We start from the raw sequence: 17,636 nt of genomic DNA on the forward strand, positions 1-17,636 counted from the left end.
TGACTCCTCTCCTGTATCTACTTCAGGTACCTCCTTCTTCTGATTGCTCTACTTCAGACATGCATTTCTCATCTGTTGCGCTCTGCCCACTGGCCCTTCACTCAATGACAAAAACACACCTGTGACATCTGGATCAGTTCCAGTCAGGGGGAAGTATCAGAGGTAGAAAAAACAAGACGGTATACTGAGACCTTAACGTAATGTTCAGAACTCAGAAGAGTGTAGATATTTTCATACTCTGTCTGGTTGGAGAGGGTTCTTCTTGACTCAGACTGGGCTGTACTGTACTTTCACCTTCTTCAAATGTGAAAGCTCACTGTTCCCCACTCGCTCCTTCACACTTCACCATTTTTCTGTAAATCAAAGAAAATCCCAGGCTTTCAATAAGAGCACCCGCTAGCATTTACTCGACATGACATTACTCTTTTCTCTGACAAGTCAAATACCATTTTCACTCATTTGAATGCCAAGATAGCGACTATGCAGTGCTGCTCTATCCCAACACTTTGATATGATAAGATGTATATGCAACTAAATATGCGCTGAAGTCATTGTTTGAACCTCTGAAACAAACAGCTTGTCGACTCTATTAGAGAGGAGAACCAATATATGCAAGTTCAATTTTGACATTTCATGCAGTCAGTGAGAGTAACACCTCCCGAACAAAATCACAATCAGACAATCTATCCACTGTTTTTCTATATACTTACAGTTTGAAGAGTACAGATTGCCGTGAAACTTACAATGGCAACACGTTTGAGTGCAACAACAACAACAAACACAGAAAACCCAAGTTATCACGATTTCACTCGAGGTATTAACATTGTTGTTTTGATTGTATCTCCCTTAGGAAAGTGAGAGCAAACCATTCTGCATAATATGGGGAAATAGTAAAGAACAAATAAAAAACAAGTGAATTATTTTTTGATAATTTTTCACAATATAAGAATCTATGTGACAAATTTGATACATTACCTTGCTCCATTTTGTATATAGACACTTCAGCAAGACGGGTAACAAGTCCAGGAGGGTGAGTGGGAGGTGGACGAGGACGGGGAGGAGGCGCAGGAGAGGCTGTAATAGGTCTTTTTTGTATGAGTGGACTTGTTATCTGCTCTTATAATCACACTCATCTGTGTGTGTGTGTGTGTGTGTGTGTGTGTTTTGTGTGTGTGCGTGTTCATGCTGTACACATAATGAGTGAGTTGACCTGACCTGGATAAAACAATGCCTCTCTTTCTCTCGCACACACACCTGACAGTACAGCAGGTAACACTCAGGCGTTGTAAGAACACGGTTGCCATGGTGATACAGCCATCGGCACCCCCCCACCTTTTTCTACAATTTTCTTCTCTCTCAAACACAGACACACACACACTTCCCTTAAGAAATCTATCCACCCCTCTATCCACCCCTCAACACTCAACATCTGATTTATCACAGCCCATCGGCCAATTACGAGAGCCTCAGAGCGGTCCTGTATCTCGTACCACACGCACACGCACACACAGACTGAAGTTGTTTTGTGACTCGTATAGAGAGACTGACGCATCTTTTTTTCTGCCCACTTCCTGTCGCAATTATCTGCCCGTAACCCCTCTCATGTGTCCGCTTATACTGATTGGTTCTTTATGTTTTCCAAGTGTCCAACAGCGAGTTGGAGTCCATGAAGAACAGATTAACTGCATTATTGTTTGGGGCTTAATCTGGATTTACCTGCGGAAAGAAGCAGCTGCTATCCGCTGTTGTTGTTAGATGAGAAGGTCATGTCATTTAAAGCGGGATTAAGTCACAAAAAACATGAAGAACAGAGGCTCCTCGCTCCCTGCAGGCTGCTGTCTAATTAAACTACAACAGTTGGAGGCAGCGGATCAAATCCATGCAGTGCAGAGGAAAGTCAGGCTGAATGTGATGAGAAAGTCACGATAGTGATGTATAGCTACCCTTGAGTAAGGCATGGCAACCCCTCTCCCCCACACACACCACCGTTTTCCCCCTCAGAGAGTAAGTGAATCTATTAGCCCCACCCACATCCCACTTAGTCTCCGCCCCTAAGAAACTCAGCCATCCCGATGCTAAAATATCATACTGTCTTTACTGTGTTTGTTGTTGTTGACCGGGTCCACATCAGCTTTTCGAGGGACCAAGGAATCCTGAATTCTTAAGAAACGTCAGCAGTAAGACGACCTTCGAGTTTGCCTTGGTTTAGCTTTTTTGTTGTTGACAGCAGCCAGGTGGAGGCGAGAGGTTGGAGTTATGAATTGATGTGATGTCATTATTTGTCATTATCTCTATTTATATGTATTTAAATAGACATGAAGGATTATTGTGCTTGCTCCTCATATCATAACCCAAGTCTGTACTACAGTATATCTGCAATATTACAAACCTCTGCTGTGTCCTGTGCTGTATTTTATTGTATTCCAGATTTATGTGTAATTGCTTTTGTGTCTTGATTGAAACGTTCATGTATGTTCACACAAATCCTGACATTTCCTGCTGGTTCATGCTTAACGCTGCCATTTCATTTCATTTTTGTGCAATAAGTCTGGAGAACGTAGTGTTTTGGGGGGTCTCTATACCTCTCCGAACTAATTATTTGTGTGATAAACTGTACAAAGCCTTGTGTAAGAGGAAACACTGTCACTGAATTGTGAGAAATGAAATGTCAGTCTGAAAATGCACTTTAAACAATGTAAACAAGACAACGTGGTAACAAGATGATGGAATTGAATCTGAGTTTTCTTTATGTTGCACTACAAAAAATGTCTTATCTCTATTTTATCAAGTCTTACTTTTCTAGAACAAGCAATTATTATTTAAATGTTAACTTAACAACACAGTTCTCCATAATGCACACTTCAATAATAATTTTCTTCATGAGTGCTGAAACAGATAATGGATAATAACAAATGCTTGCTGCTGTTAAACATAGCCTAGCTACTTTGTTTCAGTATGCCAAGAGTGAGCTTCAAACTAGCATTGCTGCTCCAAACTAGCATTCAAGACGACGTGTCAGGTTTTCAAACTGAGACATTAACGTCTACATCCTGAAAGATGTCCGCTTCGCAATTTACAAGAACTATAAATGTGCAATTTATCTTTAACACTGAATAAGCTGCCACTATAAAGCTAGCTAGTAGGTTTGACACTGCTGCCATTGTTTATGTGAAAATGCAGTTGCTAGGCTGATGTAGCGTAACAGCAATGGGATTATGTGTGTCAGTGGAAGCTTGTAATTAATAATAAACTCATTAAAAATGAATACACTGTGTGACATTATTTCTTTGTTAAGTAACCAAATAACAAGATTGCTTCTTTTCTGTTTTAAGATTTGCGAGAATAAAGGTTAATTCATCGTTAATTCTACTGCAGTGAGTTCCCTTAGTTTTATTGTTTCAACACCCTTTCATTTCTAAACGTATTGAAATAATCTGTTTACATATTTAAGAAAATTAGACACAATAGTGAAATGACTTGATAAAATGGATATTTGGACGCTGTTTTAGTCAGTGAGTGATTGTTGATTACATTGCTTAACACACACACACACTGGTGATTTTTAGTTTCTTTCACTGCTGGGGATTTGCAACTGCCCTCTGCTGAAATCTAAGAGAGATGCAACTGGATATGCATATTAAAACTTCAATTATACTCCAATTAAGACAAACCAATCATTCGACTGAAATCACTACACAACAGCATAAACTCACTCCAGGTAACAGACCTAGATGGTGTGACTGTAATGGATTTACTCAAGCATGTAATTGTTAGAATCACAATAAGACACAGTTGCATGCATTTCCTCACCTGGTGCCCCCCCCCTTTGATTACTTAAAGCACTGTGTATATTCAGACAACAGGAGAATCCTATTAAATTCATCCATGTCTTACTCTTTTTGCCATAGCGTCCATGTAAACATACTGAGTGTTTGTCCCAAGTTAAGCATGAATGCTATTGCACTTTCCTGGAATATAAAAAAATCTGCAGAAATTCAAAGTCATATTATGATAAAATCTCCCAAGTCAACCACAGTGTGCTTGTGATTATTGCAAATCGAACAGTTGAATGTAAACTCATAGCATTTGACCTAACCCGGTATGATTTGTTGTTAATGTTGACTCATGCCCGATTGGTCAAGAAATCAGATTTTTCATCACCACTTGAATCACACAACTGTTACCTAGCCCCCTATGCTGCATTTAGGTCACCTGAAGAAAAAGAAAATAATACATTTTCTTCAAAAAGAGCTCAAAAGGAAATGGTGTTGATAATCTATCATATTAGTGATTTGTGGACATAAATTACCAATAATTGCCTCAATTAATATATATATATATATATATATATAAAATATAAATATTTTTAATTAAAAATACTTGTTATTCCTCCAGTTAACTAGTTCACGTCCTAAGATTACTGAAAAATGTCTAACAAAGACCATGTTAAACAGTTTAGCTGGAAAAGTGAATAATAACTATAATAACCAAAATGGTGACAGAAAATGATAAACGGAGCAAAGAAAATAAGCATATTGAGCAAAGAAATTAGGAAAATTGAGGCATTAATTTGTAATTGCAGTTAATTAAGAGGAATGATTTAACCCCGACTGTGTTCTGTAGAAACAGATTTCTAAATTGTTAGGTTGTGTTTTGACATCAAAGTGTTTATTTTGCTCTGACAAGCAGAAACCACTCGCTTCAGAAAATTACAGGCTTTATATCAACTCAAACATGTTTTTCCCACATGACCTGAACACAGCATGAGTGGTTCTCAGTTTTTAGATATTTAAACCCTGCAATCATTGGTTAACACAGGTTTTTGCTGAAGATGCTACCTGCTGCTCAGCTTCCATTGGCTGATATCTTCTAGTGCTCCACTGGCATTGGCAGAGAAGTCTGACTACAGAAATATTGACAATAAATTAAACCAAAGCTGAATTAATGGAGTGCTTCTGACGGTCTGAGTGTGTGCGTCATCATCATCAAACCCATTCAAAAGCTCACACTCACATCTGCTGCAGACACAACAGCATCTGCTACATGAGATGTTTCAAAAGGGGGTTTGGTTGTGACTTACTTTGTGACAGTACTGATATAATACAGGGACCTTGTGATTTGTAATAATCTGGATGTCCTCTCTGTTCGGCTGCATTCTAAGCAGATGTTACTCTCTCTAGCCACATCTTTAAGTTCTTCCCATGAAACCAGTTGGGATCTATAATCGCACCCCCCCCAGCATATTCTGGGTCTGTCAGATTGTTCCCCCCGGGGTTTCTTCTTTCCACTGCACCTTTCTTGTGCATCTTTCCAAATGCAAATCTGGAGCATTTTTGGTCAAAAGTCTGAAAGCTCCACTGCAGCATCAAAAACACATTTGCAGACGAAAGCTCCAAACTAGTGAAGGGACATTTATATTTAATTTCTATTTAATATGGTAGATAAGCGATGTTTCAACCTTATCCACTGACAATCCTCTGGGATTTGATCTGTGAATTCCAGTGAAATATCAAATTTAATCAGTTTAAATGCTTTCACAGGAAACACAGATGTTGGAGAATATTTGAAATGTTATGATATAATGATTTTTTTTTCTATTTCAAACTTTCCGTGAACCGTCAGCAATCCGATACATTCATCTCTCTTCTGGAAGTGTGTGTGTGTGTGTGTGTGTGTGTGTGTGTGTGTGTGTGTGTGTGTGTGTGTGTGTGTGTGTGTGTGTGAGTGTGTGTGTGTGTGTGTCCATCTGATTAGTTCCCTTCCCATCTGAATTCTCCAGAAACGTTTTTCATCCAGCAGTGTTCCAAAAGCTTCAGCTGCTGAAGATGTTAAACCATAAAAACAGACAACAGACTGATGGATATACACACACACACACACACACACACACACACACAGGCAATGCATCATTCAGCAGTCTCAGTTTTCATGTGCTTAAAATAAATATACAGTATATTTGACAAAATATAAAGAAAAAACAACAAATGCACGTGTTCTCTTCTATTCCACCTTTCCTCTGTTTCTCTGTCCCCCCTTCCTTTGCCCTTTCATCCCTGTGTCTCCTTCCTCTCCCTCTCACCCCTTCTTCCTACTCCTCTTTTCAAGCCTCCATTTTTATCTCCTCAGCTCCTTCCATCTCACTCCTCTCACCCATGCCTCCTCTGCGCCTCTCCTTCTCCTCCCCCTTCCCACCCCTTTCTCTGTCCTCTTTCTCCCCTCTCCTCATGACTAATCATTTTATTTTCCCTCCTTTAGCCACAGAAACATTTCCACCTGCTTATCTCCCTACTGTGCATTTGGGCGGAACTGGAGCTTCTGGGAAACGCTGTTTTGTTTGCCAGATAAGGCCAAGAGACAAACTTACTCCCATCAGCTTATCGCTATACCTCCTCCTATATGGTTCCGCACCGGTATTATACATTAGTTTAGTTTATGAAACCGCTTAAATTGCTCCTTTAAATCAGAGCATCGTCAGCTATTTGCCTTCTGAATACATAATTCTATAAACATTACCTCCATTCATTACGAGAAAGAAAAGCTGCATCATTTTCTCTAAAACCTACAGACTAATCATCAATTTCATCATCATCATCATCATCATTGTCATCTCTGAGTTGATACTCTTGGCCCATGATGCCGCTCTCCCTCCCTGATGCAGCATTACAGCACGGGGGTGAATAAATGCATTTTTAATGAGACGGGTTTAGCTGTTATTGCACATTATCGGGTCAGCTAATGCCACACAGCAGACTGAAATACAGAAACAGCAGATATGCTTGGTGTGGATTGATTAGTAATGAGTAAATATGTATTTAAATGAATCGCGGTCAGCAGTTATTGCTGATTAATATGACTGTTAGAGTGTTTGGTTGTCTGGAAAGTTTCCTTTCACTGCAAAAACAGGAAATCAACAAAAGGCTATAAACAAACTCACTTTAACCACAGAGAGATTTACTTATGCAACTGAGTTAACTGATTCTTACCAGTCAATACTAACTTTAACAAGTTCAAGTCGAGTGATTTTTTTCTTGGTCAACTACTTATTTATTTTATATATTTGGTTACTCACTTTCACTAATAAACTAAAATTAAAATTTGAGTTGTTAACTGATTTTCTACGTCATCTGCTTGTTTCCATCTGCTACTAAGCTGTAGTCAACCAGTGATTGTGTGACGAGACAACTAGCAATCTTATTAGATCAGTCATTTTTCAACATATATTTATTCTGATTAATTTTTACAAGGTTTTTATTTAGTTCTGTCGACCATCATTTTTTTTACAAGTTGATAATACATTATTTCTCCTTGGTTGTGTCACTATAGGCAAACAAAACAAAACAAAAGTGTGTGTGTGTGTGGGAGAGAGAGAGAGAGCAAGAGAGAGAGAGTGTGTGTGTGTGTGTGTGTGTGTGTGTGTGTGTATGTGTGTGTGTGTGTGTGTGTGTGTGTGTGTGTGTGCGCGCGTGTATAAAAGTTGTTTTGTTGGAAAGAGTGATGGAACAAAAGTTTTGGAAAGGAAATAAAATCCTGCTGTGTCATCCTTCACTGATTCATCTCTGCACAAGCAGGTGCGCACACACACACACACACACACACACAAACAGGTTGAGTGTTACCTGTCAGCTGAATTATCACCTTGGTGACAAAAAAGTTAATTTCCAGCCTTCTGCTTCCATCTGCTGGGAATCGGCTCAACTGTGCTGATCGGTCTGTGTGTGTGTGTGTGTGTGTGTGTGTCAAAGCTTAGCTTCTAAATCATTTTGTGTCTTTCGTAATCCTGCCCCTCTCTCTCTCTCCCTCCTCTCCCTGTCCCTCTCTCTCTCTCTGTAATTAAAACATCACTACAGGATCTTCAAATCACTTTGTGTCATTAAATCTGTTTTGCAGTGTAATTAGCGTTTGAAGAGGAGGAAAACACTGATTGGGTGACTTAATCAGACATTTAGAGATTTGATGAATGAAATCAGTTTCCCTCAAACAACCTGCAATAATCCTCTTAGAAAACCTGTTGACGTCTGCTGTAAATTCTCACGTCACACTGCAGCTATGGCGACAGAGCATTTTATCAACAATACACCATCTTTCATTAAATGCAACATTATAGCTCAAATTATTGCAGTAAATCCCAAAATATGAGAGGAGGAGAAACTCCTGTTCATTAGAGACGACCCTGTGTTCCCTCACCCCCAGGTTTCTTTATAAAAGGGAATATTTAAGGGCAATTTAAGGCAGATTGGAATAGGAATCAATGTTTTATGCACATTATACTGAGATTATTTTGGCTGTGCATTCGCAATGGATGGCAACAACACAAATAAGACCTATACATGGAACGGATTGGATGGATTCTGATGGACAGTCGAGAGCAGAGAGTGTGTCTGTGGTAGGTTTGATTCGATGCATGATGACGCGAAAGATTCAGTCCTCATGTTATGTCAGTCAGCCAGGTGTGTGTGCAGTCAAGCCTGCATTCACCTCTGACACACTTCTTGTTCAACTCTGTGTGTGTATGGGCAGATTTACATCATATTTGCATTTAGATGGCCGTCATTGTGTGTGTGTGTTCAGTAATGGTAAAAACACTCTGAGCTGCTGTGCGTTTTCCCCCTAAATTGATTTTCTCATTCATTCTTTGCTATTGACTTTCACACTATGGATATATGGGAAGAGAGGGCCAATATGGTGCCATGAGCAGAAGCTGGAGTAGCATCAAGCTCTGGGCAATGCAAGAGGGACAACCTCATTATTATCATTTAGCTGGAGAAGGCATTCAGACATCCTCCATTAAAACACAACTCCACGTTTGTGTGTGTGTTTGTGAGTGTGTGCTAGGAAACATTTCACACTCCAAACAGATGTTAGAAGATAATTGCAGTGTCTTAGAGGAAACGATGAGACCCGCAGAGGGATTTCAGGCCAGTGTGCCCTTGAAAACTGTGAAAACTAGACTAACCTAAAGCACACACATGCACAAACACACACACTTGTTAAGGTGGGTCTCACAGCAAGGCCCACCGCTTCAAACTGAACAGTAGGCAGACCCATGAGGGTTACAAAGCTCCATCATCAAGGTCGGAGCTTGAAGGACTCTACCGACGTGCACGTGACACAGAAGTGTTGTATTTCCAGCAAGCTTGACTGAATGCTCCACATAAGCAATCACATCTTTATGTATGAGTCTGCATGAGTGAATGTTCCTCTGTGGTGTGTGTAAGCACTTTACGTGTCTGTGTGTGTGTGTGTGTGTGTGTGTGTGTGTGTGTGTGTGCATGTTCATGTTCAACATGTTCAACCTTCTGTCCAGTCATCCATTTCTAGAACTTTTAATGGCACAATGATGGCTGTCCAGGAAGTGTCTGTGTATCCGTGTTTCTGTGTGTGTGTGTGTGTGTGTGTGTGTGTGTGTGTATATCTATACGTGTTGTACAGCTGCAGCTAATCATGAAGCCAATCTTGCTGCCTGTCTTTCCATCAGTGCAACCATAAAAGTCAAAGCGGCTGTAAAACAGAGTGACGGCTTTAAGAGGCTCAGCTGATGATTTTTTACTGCCACCATCTTTGTGTTGAGCATGCGCGCACCGCCCCCCCCCCGCCCCTCGCGTTCCATTCAGTTTGAGGTGAAAATGACAACTGCACTATGACTAAGGTTCAAGATTGTTTCCTCTGTTTACGTCGGAATACGGTCAACAAACGAACACAAGAAAACAGTACGATCATCCCTGATGAAGCTAAATAAGGCCCATAAGCCCACTCTTCCATCCATTTCAAGAATGGGCTTTCACTTGCCAGGTTCCACATTTTGTTGGGAATTATTTCTGTGGTAATTTCCTCAATTTTCTATGAAGGAACTCATCATCTTTAGATACTCTTTCGAGGCCCACAGCAAATAAATGTACACAGTTGGAAAAATCATTTAGTATTCCCTGAAGTGTGTTCTTCTTTAAAGCTTACGACTTAGTTACAGTATGTTGGGTTTTAGTGCACTTCTCCATGCCTCTCACATAGGCTTCAATAGAACTGGTCTAATGCGCTGCAGTGCATTTGAAATCTAATCCAATATGTCTGTATAGCTCAGTGTGTTACATTTCCCTACCTATTCCACGGCTCTTGTTGCCTGGTTCTGGTCTGTTATTGTGGTTGTGTTCCCTGTTTCCTGTCTGTGTTTCTCTGTTCGTCTCTATGTCTACTAGAGTCAGGTTTCACCCTTGTGTTTGGTGTTTCTCTGAGTTGTTGCTGTTTCCTTTGTTGTTCCCCATTGTACACAAAATCCTTTCTTCGTTAGTTACCCTCCTCAAGTCCCTTGCTTTACATGTATATCTGACATTTTGAGTTTCTAGTTGATCCGTTTTCTGTTGCGTTTTCTCTTCTGCCTGTGTTTCTAGTTTTGTCAGTCTTGTCATTAAACTGCCTTTCTGTATTCCATGTGCGGTCCTTGAAAGTGACCTTCCTGATTGAGTACTATCCATATTGTCTGCAGTTAATCCAATTTGATTGTTGTACTCATGGGTCTAAACTAGGTTTCAATGATTAACTATGCAATCAGGATAATCTAGGCTAAATCTTTTTTCCTCTCTCTGTTTACTGTCTACAGACATGAAGAGTACTTCCAAACCAAAGTGACTTCTTCTGATCTTAACCAGCCTCCAATCTCCCAATTCATGTAATCAAGGACTGTGTAGCTATGCAAGTGCAACCGCCATCAGCAGAAAGCCATTACAAACTCAATACTGTCAGACCTCATTATGAATAGCAACATGTCTTTGTCAATCATCGAACATCAAAGCTTTCATCACTTTGTACCAGTAGTGTACAACAAGGTCTCTCCAGAGAGGCAAAGAACAATTACTTCAAAGCTTGACAGTCTGGTGGCAAATAAAGCTGAAAAATGAGCCAGCAATAGCAGCTAATGTGTCAGTGTCTGTAGACGTATGGTCAGTCCGCAGGATGAGAGGCTTTCCTGGAGTAACAGCACACTGGATCAACATTGAAGATGACAGTCTTCTGTTGAAATCCCTGTCGCTTGTGCGCAGCCACTTCAAAGGTTCCCATACGGGGAATAGAAAGGCTGACAACGCCACAACCATGAAAAAAGATTTTAAGACAGGGAGATAAAGAAGATGGCCTGTAAGATTCTAACATTAAAGTAATGAGTTATAATGACACAGTATACTATGACCAATGAAACTACTCATGAATGAATGCAGGGCCACATTCCATTAAACTTGATTCATATCACCTATTTGCAAAAGAGCTCCATTCTCCATGCCTTCATTGTGGTAGAGGATATGCCCAACATAGATGAAACGATAATCTAATCAGCTTTATGATGTACAGTACATCCTGTCAAACAAGAGTGATGCGAAGCTCTTTCTCTTGCTGTACTATTTTGGAAACCAGCACCATGACAATCTTGTGTGACTGTAAAGATACTCAGGTGTTTCTGACCGACCATCTCACTTTTGTTGCCATATGTGAGTTTACTTGGAACCAGAAGTAAACCACTATTCACTGTTCCAGAGCAGCGCAGTGCAGGATTCAAAACGACCTTAAACATAAAATGGGTTTTACTTCATCGTTTGTCCTCGAGTGGGAGGTAAAGTCTTCACAGTCCATCTCTCAGTGGGATAGTATTTCGACTGGACAAGCTATCGCTAAGCTAATCACTGTCTGCTTTGTGTTGCTGAACTAAAGCGATAATCTGTTGTGTTCTTCATCTGTCGCAGCAAATAATAGGATTTGGACATAAAATCCATTGACAGAACACTTGGACACGCACACACACTCACATACAGCAGGCTATCACTCTTCCTCTATGTCTGTTCATCAGAAAATCACTAAGCGGTGTGTGTATATATTAGTTTGACCACACTTTACCTTCCCTCTTTCCTTTCTACGTTCCACTGTTTCCATCTTTCATGTTATTGGTTACATTTCACTCACGCCTCTCTCTCTCTCTCTCTCTCTCTCTCTCTCTCTCTCTCTCTCTCTCTCTCTCTCTCTCTCTCTCTCTCTCTCTCTCTCTCTCTCTCTCTCTCTCTCTCTCTCTCTCTCTCTCTCTCTCTCTCTCTCTCTCTCTCTCTCTCTCTCTCTCTCTCTCTCTCTCTCTCTCTCTCTCTCTCTCTCTCCCCCCTATCTTAATCCCTGTAAACACTGCAGGTTTAAATCAGGATTATAAACAAAGAGGATGTTATGTAACTTCTTCTCGAGGAACCAAAATCCAAACAACACAGAGGCTTTGAAGATGTCCAGTTTTATGCTCTTGTTTCCTGGTGTTTTTATTGGATGAGTATTAGCTGTGATTATAGAAGCTACTGGTTGAACTCTGTGGCCAAGTTCTGTGGTTTCATGATCAAAATACTAAGAGCCTCAAACCATGGATGGAGGCGATCGAAGGACGATTCTGCAACTCAGAGGTCGGAGAACAAAGCGACAATGTTGACTGTTGAGGCTGTCGGAGCAACGATTCTTTTTTAAGTATTTTTCCTCGCCACTGTTTTGAATTATAATTCAGGGATTCTCTTCAAAATCTTTTCATGTTCTGTGGATGGATCAAACTCTCTGGATCTCCTCCTCCCCTGCAGAAACAGACAATTGTCTTGCACATCAATAGTTTATCTTCTTCCAAACTCCAATTAGACCAGAGGAAGCTTTTGTCTGACCAATCAGGCATGTTTGGTCTTGCAAGTGCCACTCAGCATTTCCTGAAACACTTTGAGAGTACCTGCCCATGGACGTTACTAATGGATCTGTTACAGTAATGTAGAACAGCTGATATGGACCACCTGGCTGTTGTTGCTAAGGGGCAGATGGTGTTTTGCTCATTATGTTGAGGTGACAACATGCTGTGCATATGTGAAATGTGTGTGTACAGTTATCCGGATAAAAACCTAATTTTCAGCTATCACACTGAAAACATGATGTTGCATGCAGAATATTGCAGGGACAAAACAAGAATGATGGATAGGAGACTCAAAGGACTGACATGGACAGCTACTTTCTCTATTTGGACACCAGCAAGGCTGTATTTCTTCTCGGTGATTATCTCTGTCGCTCATTTTCTTCTTGCTGTGAGCTCAATGTGGCTTCAGATACACGTTTTCCAAATCTCTGCAGGGACCGAATTGATTTCCACTGACACACTGATTGAGTTGTTTTCATTGTGGACACACCGTTAATGTTTTACTGGCGGTGGTAAGCTGTCACTGTGCAGTTGCTGCAAACTTTCTCCCCTTGACCTCATCAAAAATGTGGAGGGAAAAAATAGCTGATAAAAAACATTGGCTGAATTCTGACTGAATTCGCTGCAGCCAGTGTTCAGTCTTATTAACATCATTTCAGCTGCAGTGTTGACCTCTGACCGCTGCTTGTCGGCCTGTCCACGCTTCATTTCCAAACAATGAAACCATCATGAGCCTCATGCAGCTTATCGCTCTGATCATTACTCTGACACTCTGTCTTTACTGCAAAACAGAAACCTCACTGACCCTTTCATCAGAGGAATACATTTCAGAGATCTTCTCCGACTGCTGGTTCACTGTGAGGTTTAGTCTTTCCCTTCAATTTGTCCTCACCAATACATCAAGCACAAACAGGAGCAGTGTTATTGAAATTCAAAGGTCCACATCACTCTCTGATTGATGGGCTACAAACCTTGCTTATTGTTTGCCGTGTGTTTGTTGATGAATCATTAATGGAGAGATGAGACCACAGACTCTCAATTAAAAGATGCTCAGGTCAGAGCATCCATTAGGAGAAGCGTGGCTCTCCATTTCAATCTGCTAGTCTTCTCTGCTGTAGGCCCGGACACACGGCTGCAGACTTCTAAAGGCTTGATTCTACTTTTGCCTAGGGACCTTTCGTGGACAGCATGTGTACTTTAGCAGAGCACAAAATTCATTTACAGTTAATGCATTTCTCATTGCTGTTGTTGCTGCTGTTTCTCTGGATTGACGAGTGGCAGTTGGAAGAAAAGACCCTGTCAAGCAGGTAAATGTCAAAAAAACCCTACCCTGCCTTCACCCAAATGTTCATTCTTTGAATAAAGCAACACAGCCCCCAAGCAAGTCAAGTCACAAAAAAGGTGAACCCCCAAGCTTCATTTGCTTTAAAACAAATGAACTAATATAGGGGGAGATGGGAACAATTGCCGTACTGGGCTCAGTCATCGTCATGTCCCCAGGATAGACAACATGGTAAAAGGACAATGGCTGCAACAAATGGCCCTAACTTTGTGAGGAAAGGCTCGATTTACACAAAAATGTTTGGAAGCTCAGAGCACTTATATGGAACATGTTGTCTACCAAAAAATCTGTTCAACTGTGGAAAAACCTGAATTTACAGTACGAAATCACCATAAAACAAAACATTTGATTTGTATGTTCTGGCATGCTCACACAAAACAACAGAATGCTAAATATGGACATGGTTCTCTTGAATGATACATTGTGTTTGATGCCGAGTAACTGAATGAGCTGAGCAGTTCTGGCCATTGTGGACGTTTTAATTAGTACTTATGCTGCGCATATGCTGTTTTGATCTATCTGTGTTTATGGCTGGTTGCTAGGTGATCCAGTTGGGTACAGATTGTTAATAGTACCATTGTTAAGAAATGTCATATTTCTATATCTGTCTATTCACTGAGCGTGTACCTGGCAGCACTCTTGTTACAGCACACTACTGTTTTTACAAGGTTCTTACAAGGCATGATATAATCGCACTGTGTGTATGTCTCCTTGATTGAAGCAAGAAGCAGCCTGCTAGTCATAGTTACAGTACACGTGATCATATAATAAGTATCAATTGTATGAGAAGTTAGCACTACTCATCATCATTTACCCATTCATTTCATTTAGGTCTGGGTCATCATGCTCAGATGTCTCCTCTCTTTTGAGCCACATCCCCCTGCCCCTGGATCCACAGTCCAGATGGGATATATACTGTATGATCCCTCAAGCACCTCTCAGATGGCCAATAAGGTGGCTATTTTCAACATGACGGAGCAGCAGTTCTACTCAGAGCTCCCTCTTGATGTCTGTGCTCACTGACCCGGTCCCCAACTGTGAGTCCAAATGCTCTACAGAGGAAAATCATTCCATCCACGTGATCTCATTATTTTGGTCACTATGCAAAGCTCAAGTTTTCCAGCAGTGAAAGAAAACTAACTTACGTCTTTGCATCCTGGATTTCTGAAAGGAAATTGAAAGTCTTTTTCTGCATCTAACCCTAGTGCCCTTGACCCTTATCTAGTGGTCAAGGGCATTGTAGGAGGGGGGAAATGGGGGGGGGGAACCACATCACCCATATGAAACCCACAGAAACACCAGGAGACCACCTAAAGTCCATACACAAAGGGCAGGCACAGGATTCAAACACAGCACCTTCTTACTCTGAGACAGCTGCACTAACTTGGTCACATCCTTGCTGCAAAACTGTGCAAAATAATGCACTTTCTCCCTCTCTCTTCCAAAATCTACTTAAAACAACATATTCAAACAGATACAAACAGTAGACAGGTGAGTCAGTCACAGCAAAACGAATGTGAGGAGAGAAAGTTGGTCGATGAAGTCGCTACTCTCAGTTAATTAAACCAAGCACTTCAATACACACACACACACCACAAGTTGTGTGTGTGTGTGTGTGTGTGTGTGTGTGTGTGTGTGTGTGTGTGTGTGTGTGTGTGTGTGTGTGTGTGTGTGTGTGAGAGAGTCTGTATACAAGTCAGATATTTCTCCTTGCAGATGAAGCCCGTCGACTGTAAAATTAAATCTTCGGCATGGAAACGTTGTTTGTTAAAGCTAACACACAAAAACAAATGAGAGCCTTGTTGAAGATTCATTACTAACCAGTCAAGTGTGGGAACTTGACAAAAGTCATTAAACTTCCTCTGCAAACTGAGACTCCAGCTCCCATTTCAAATGACTTCATCTCCATCTTGTGAATGCATTTTTCAGATATTTGCCTAGTTTGATACATAGAAAGCTAGACGAGGCAGTTTGGAGGGCAGAAAGAGGGACGACAGTTTGACAGAGAAACTACAGATTTGGTACACAGAGAAATTAGATTTTAAACAGGAGAACCACATTTGTCATCACAATCACATGTATTCTGAAGTACAAGTGACAATCTTGGGCAGTAGTTTAGATATTTTCTTCCAATGTTCCTGGGAATGTGTGTAGTGAAGTGTAGGATATTTTGCATTTACAAATTAGATTAACATGTTGATCCAATGTGTAAATAGGGTGTATTTGCTTGCTTTGTTGATGACTGAACACTGTAGTGTTCAGGCATAGAAGGTAGAGTTTGTATAAAGGACAGGGCAGTGTACTGGTTTCTCTTCACTCTTTGACTCATTATGGCTTTTGTGACTTTCTCCGAGCTTTATGAGTCCTGAAATGGCCTGCCTGTCCCCTTCTCTGCGGTTTAGTGTCCTCCATTTCTCTTCATGCCTTCACTGCCTGTCAAAATTTATGGCTTATGTCTTGTTAGTCCATGCAGAAGTGACAAGTTGGATGATAAATGCTTGTTTGTATGTTTAAGTGCTCCTGCCCCTCTGCTCTGCACCTTTTAAGTAAAATTTATAACAGAAACACACAAAACTATGTACAGAATTGGACACTGTTGTGTGGTGTCATTCATTTTAAATAGGAAGGAGTGCTTTGTTTTGATTTTGGCGGTTGACCCTTTGGTTTACATGCGGAATACAGATTCATTCAAGGCACTGTCATATATAGATAGATAGATAGATAGATATACTTTATTGATATACAAAAGTTTCATAATAAGCTCATATTTTGTGGTGTTTGTTGCATTCTAATCTCCTTTTTTACCAATGAGCTTGAAGTTTTGAACCTTTTAATCTTAAAAAGATAAGAAGATTGAAGTGATTCCTCACTTCCTGTATCAGGTGTTTTCGATTCATTCATAATCAATCAAATTGCAGTTTAGTTTTATGTAAATTTAGAGCATTGTGCAAAATTTACTAAAACAATATGTACATGTTTCGGTACAGACTCAAGTCTCGATTTCTCGTACGCCATTTTCCTTTTGTATGGAATCATCTCTGCACCAAATACTGTATATTTTGTCCCACTAACTATTTTTCTGAGCAGATGTATGTAATTAACTCTCTTAAATAGTCACAATTTGTTTTAAATTTTATCTATTAAATTGACTAGAACAGGAAATCCATCATCTGATAGAGGAATCAGTAAACCAAACAAAGGATTCGATAAAAACCTCCAGAACACAACAGATTCTAGTACTCGGATGATAGTGTGAAAGCAGACATGATACGATTGATACTGTTTAAGTATTTATTAAATACTCTGCTGTAGCAGGCATTTGAGTTTGGGAGACACTTCCACAGGGACAATAACAGAAACAAGTCAGCTACAGCTTCAGATCTCTTACAGAGAAACAGAATGAGATAGATGGAGGTAGGAAAGCAAAAAAAACCTTGTGCTGTGCCTCCAGGGTTTATCGACTGCTTGTGGAGGTCAGCGAGAAGGTAACAAATGAAGGAGTTAGGGCGAGTGTCACATCAGGACGACGGGGTTTCTTGATTGGTGAGAAGTGTAGTAAGTCACGTCTCAGAGTTTGTGTTATTTAGAAATGACCCCAGAACCATCAGAAGAGTG

Source organism: Genypterus blacodes, unplaced genomic scaffold, assembly GCF_046128005.1.
Source record: "Genypterus blacodes isolate CSIRO-AG114 ecotype Tasmania unplaced genomic scaffold, CSIRO-AGI_Gbla_v1 ptg000026l_1, whole genome shotgun sequence".
Lineage (NCBI taxonomy): Eukaryota > Metazoa > Chordata > Actinopteri > Ophidiiformes > Ophidiidae > Genypterus > Genypterus blacodes.